Below are 5,625 nucleotides of genomic sequence, written 5' to 3'. Positions count from 1 at the left end.
AACAGTAGACAATTCCCCACAACAGCTAAAGCCTATGGTTGCCTTAAATATGGCTCCAATCAGAGACAAAATAACCAGCTGTCTCTATTGGAGACCCAATTCAGGCAACCAGATAGACTTTCCTAGATACCACCTCAACCATAGACACAGCTAGACTACTATACTAAACATAAACCCAACTACTCTAATAACCCTAAACTAACAACCACCCTAGACATACAAAAACACATACCCACCATGTCACACCCTGACCTAACCAAAATAATTAAGAAAAACAGAATACTAAGGCCAGGGCGTGACATAAACCCCCCTTAGGTGCGAACTCCGGGCGCACCAGCACAAAGTCTAGGGGAGGGTCTGGGTGGGCGTCCGTCCACGGCGGCGCGCTCCGGCACTGGTCGTGGTCCCCACCCACCATAGTCACTACCCGCTTTCGTAGCCTCCTCCAAGTGGCCACCCTCCACATTAACCCACTGGATTAAGGGGCAGCACGGACTAAGGGCAGCACCGGACTAAGGGCAGCACCGGACTAAGGGGCAGCACCGGACTAAGGGGCAGCACAGCATAAGGGGCAGCAACCAGGATAAGGGGCAGCACCAGGATAAAGGGGCAGCACCAGGGAAGGGGCAGCTCCGGACTGAGGGACGGATCCTGCTGGATGACGCTCTGGCGGTCCTGGCTGGACGGCTCATGGCTGGCTGACGGATCTGGCTGCCTCATGGCTGGCTGACGGATCTGGCTGCTCATGCTGGGTGACGGATCTGGCTGCTCTTGGCTGGCTGACGGATCTGGGTTGCTCATGGCTGGCTGACGGATCTGGCTGCTCCAGGGCTGGCTGACGGATCTGGCTGCTCATGCGGCTGACGGATCTGGCTGCTCATGGCTGGCTGACGGATCTGGCTGCTCATGGCTGGCTGACGGCTCTGGACGCTCATAGGCTGGCTGCGGCTCTGACGCTCATGTCTGTGGGCGGCTCTGGCAGATCCTGTCTGGTTGGCGGCTCTGGCTGGTCATGGCTCGTTGACAGCCTCTGGCTGGTCATGGCTCGCTGACGGCTCTGGCTGTTCATGGCTCGCTGACGGCTACTGGCTTGGTCATGGCTCGCTGACGCTCGGGCTGGTCATGGCTCGCTGACGGCTCTGGCTGGTCATGGGCGTCGCTGACGCTCTCTGGCTGGTCATGGCTCGCTGACGCCTCTGGCTGGTCATGGCGCGCTGACGCCTCTGCTGTCATGGCTCGCTAGGCTCTGGCTGGTCATGGCTGCCCGTGACGGCTCTGGCTGGTCATGGCTCGCTGCACGGCTCTGTGGTCATGCTGCGGAAGGCTCTGGCTGATCCGGTCTGGCGGAAGGCTCTGGCTGATCCGGTCTGGCGAAGCTTCTGGCTGATCCGGTCTGGCGGAAGGCTCTGGCTGATCCGGTCTGGCGGAAGGCTCTGGCTGATCCGGTCTGGCGGAACTCTGCTGACGCTCGGAGCTGGCTGATCCGGTCTGGCGGAAGGCCTCTGGCTGCTGCGGTCTGGCTGGAAGTTCCCTAGCGTTGCTCCTGTCTGGCGGAAGGTTTCTACGGCTCCTGTCTGGGCGGAGAGCGTCGCTGCAGCTTAGCGGCTCCTGTCTGCGGACGGCTCTGTAGGGCTCATGCAGACGGGCCGGCTTTGCAGGCTATGGCAGACGGGCGGCTTTGAGGCTCAATACAGACGGGCAGTTCATGCGGCGCTTGGCCAGGAAACGGACAGTTCAGACGGCGTTGGGCAGACGGGCAGCTCAGGCGCCGTTGGCAGACGGGCAGTTCAGGCGCCGCGTTGGCAGACGGGCAGTTCAGCGCGCGCTTGGCAGACGGGCAGTTAAGGCCGCCGGCCTGTCAGACGGGCAGTTCAAGCGCCGTCTTGGCAGACGGGCCAGTTCAGGCGCGCTTGGCGACGGGCAGTTCAGGCGCCGTTTGGCAAGACGGCAGACTCTGGCGCTGAGACGCACTGTAGGCCTGGTGCGTGGTGCGGAACTGGAGGTACCTGGCTAAGGACAGCACCTTAGGCTAGTGCGGGGAACAACAAAGGGCACACTGGACTTCAAGGCGTAACTGATAGGCCTGAGTGTTGGTACGGCACTGGGTGGTACCCGGGCCTGAGGGCACGCCACAACAGGGCGAGTACGGGGAGAAGGAACAGTGCGTACAGGGCTCTGGAGACGCACATCAGGCCCTTGGCGGGTACCCAGGAACTGGTGGTACCGGACCTGGAGACACGCAACCTCAAGGCTAGTGCGGGAGAGCAGGGACAGACGACAGGACTCTGGAGACCACAGGAGGCCTTTGTGCGTGCTGTAGGCACTGTCTTAACCAGACGGCTAGCACCGCTCCTCAGGACGGAGTATGGAGAGCTGTTCGCGTGACATTAACTCACGCACCGTTCAAGTCGGACGAATGCGTTGCCTCATGCCAACCAAACAGTACATCCCTCATAATCTCTCTCCAATTTCTCCATTAACTCCTGTTACTGTCTCTGCGTCACTCACCTGCCAAATCCCGCCTCCACCGCTCCTTACGGAAAGGCAGAGGGTTGGCTACGTCTCCCGACTGACCCAACTAAACTACCCCGAAGAGCCCCCCCCAAGAAATTTTTTGGGTGACTTACGGGCTTCCAGGCCTTGTTTCCTTTGCTGCCTCCTCCATATCGCCGCCTCTCTGCTTTCGCGCCTCCAGCTCAGCTTTGGGGGTATATTCTCCTGTACTTCGGGTCACGAATTTCCTCCCAATTCCATAGTCCTTGTGTAGGTGGGGTCCTGTTCTTGCACACCGCTGCTTGATCCATGTTGGTGGGGGAATTCTGTCACGATCGTGTGGAGGAGAGACGGACCCAAAACGCAGCATGTGGAAAATAAGCCATCTTCTTTTATTTTTACTACGAAGATGAACATGAAACGAAACACTATTACAAAACTATACAAAAACAACAAACGACCGTGAAGCTATAAACGTAGTACACACAGGCTACAAACGTTCAACATAGACAATCCCCACAACCAGCTAAAGCCTATGGTTGCCTTAAATATGGCTCCCAATCAGAGACAACAATAACCAGCTGTTCTCTAATTGAGACCCAATTCAGGCAACCATAGACTTCCTAGATACCACACTCACCCATAGACACAGCTAGACTACTATACTAAACTAAACCCAACTACTCTAATAAACCCCCTAAACCTTACAACACCCTAGACCTACAAAAACCACATACATTCCCCATGTCACACCCTGACCTAACCAAAAATAATAAGAAAACAAAGAATTTAAGGCCAGGGCGTGACATGTAGAAGCACGTGGCTAGGAAAAACTCCCTAGAAAGGCCAAAACCTAGGAAGAAACCTAGAGAGAACCAGCTATGAGGTGGCCAGTCCTCTTCTGGCTGTGCCGGGTGGAGATTATAACAGAACTATGCCAAGATGTTCAAAATGTTCATAAGTGACAAGCATGGTCAATAATAATCCATGTAAATACTTTCAGTTGGCTTTTCATAGCCGATCATTAAGAGTTGAAAAACAGCAGGTCTGGACAGGTGGCGGTTCCATAACCGCAGCAGAACAGTTGAAACTGGAATAGCAGCAAGGCCAGCGGACTGGGGACAGCCAAGGAGTCATCATGCCCGGTAGTCCTGACGTATGGTCCTAGGCTCAGGTCCTCCGAGAGAGAGAAAGAAAGAGAGAAGGAGAGAATTAGAGAGAGCCAAGATTTTCAAAATGTTCACAAATGACAAGCATGGTCAAATAATAATCAGGACTAAATGTCAGTTGGCTTTTCATAGAGTTGAAAACAGCAGGTCTGGAACAGGTAGGGTTCCATAACCGCAGGCAGAACAGTTGAAAACTGGAATAGCAGCAAGGCCAGGCGGACTGGGGACAGCAAGGAGTCATCATGCCCGGTAGTCCTGACGTATTGGTCCTAGGGCTCAGGTCCTCCGAGAGAGAGAAAGAAAGAGAGAAAGGAGGAGAATTAGAGAGAGCCAAGATTTTCAAAATGTTCATAAATGACAAACATGGTCAAATAATAATCAGGAATAAAAGTCAGTTGGCTTTTCATAGCCGATCATTAAGAGTTGAAAGCAGCAGGTCTGGGACAGGTAGGGTTCCATAACCGCAGGCAAGAAACAGTTGAAACTGGAACAGCAGCAAGGCCAGTGGACGGGCGGGACAGCAAGGAGTCATCATGCCCGGTTTGCCGTGACGTTATGGTCCTAGGGCTCAGGTTCTCCGAGAGAGAGAAAGAAAGAGAGAACAGAGAATTAGAGAGAGCATACTTAAATTCACACAGGACACTGGATTAAGACAGGAGAAGTACTCCAGGTTTAACCAACTGACCCTAGCCCCCCGACACATAAACTACTGCAGCATAAATACTGGAGGCTGAGACAGAGGGTCAGGAGACACTGTGGCCCCATCCGATGATACCCCCGGACAGGGCCAAACAGGAAGGATATAACCCCACCACTTTGCCAAAGCACAGCCCCCGCACCACTAGAGGGATATCTTCAACCACCAACTTACAATCCTGAGACAAGGCCGAGTATAGCCCACAAAGATCTCCACCACAGCACAAACAAGGGGGGCGCCAACCCAGACAGGAAGATCACGTCAGTAACTCAACCCACTCAAGTGACGCACCCCTCCTAGGAGGCGGATGAGAAGAGCACCAGTAAGCCAGTGACTCAGCCCCTGTAATAGGGTTAGAGGCAGAAGAATCCCAGTGGAGAGAGGGGAACCGGCCAGGCAGAGACAGCAAGGGCGGTTCGTTGCTCAGAGCCTTTCCGTTCACCTTCACACCCCTGGGCCAGACTACACTCAATCATATGACCTACTGAAGAGATAAGTCTTCAGTAAGACTTAAAGGTTGAGACCGAGTCTGCGTCTCTCACATGGGTAGGCAGACCGTTCCATAAAAATGGAGATCTATAGGAGAAAGCCCTGCCTCCCGCTGTTTGCTTAGAAATTCTAGGACAATTAGGAGCCTGCCGCTTGTGACCGTAGGCGATTAGCCTTAACGTCGGTAGCCCTGCCCCCTGGTAAACAGTGTATGATCGCTGGGTGATTCGTTTTAAGTCTAATACTGCGGGTAATGGAGTCGCAATGACTAGGGTTTTCAATTTGTCAGAGCTAATGGTGGGAGCCTTCGGCGTCTCAGACCCCGTAACGGGAGGAGTAGAGACAAGAGAAGACTCGGCCTCAGACTCCGACTCGCTAAGTACATGCTTTTTTCACTTGGAACCGGCAGGTTCGCTCGACCTTGAATTATGGGGGCATTAGGTCAAGGTCAGAATATGGCTTATCTGTCACGCCCTGACCTTAGATATCTCTGTTTTTCTATATATTTTGGTTAGGTCAGGGTGTGACTAGGGTGGGTATGCTAGTTTTTGTATGTCTAGGGTTTTTGTATGTCATGGAGTTTTTGTATATCTATWTTGGCCTGATATGGTTCCCAATCAGAGACAGCTGTTTATCGTTGTCTCTGATTGGGGATCATATTTAGGTAGCCATTTTCCTCATTTGTGTTGTGGGATCTTGTTTTTGTATAGTTGCCTTGTGCACTGCATACTGTACGTTTGTTAGATTCTTTGTTGTTTTGTTGTAAGTTTCACTATT

Source organism: Salvelinus sp. IW2-2015, linkage group LG8 (genome assembly GCF_002910315.2).
Source record: "Salvelinus sp. IW2-2015 linkage group LG8, ASM291031v2, whole genome shotgun sequence".
Classification (NCBI taxonomy): domain Eukaryota; kingdom Metazoa; phylum Chordata; class Actinopteri; order Salmoniformes; family Salmonidae; genus Salvelinus; species Salvelinus sp. IW2-2015.
The sequence above is the reverse complement of the archived record's forward strand: the minus strand, read 5'-3'. Positions refer to the sequence as shown.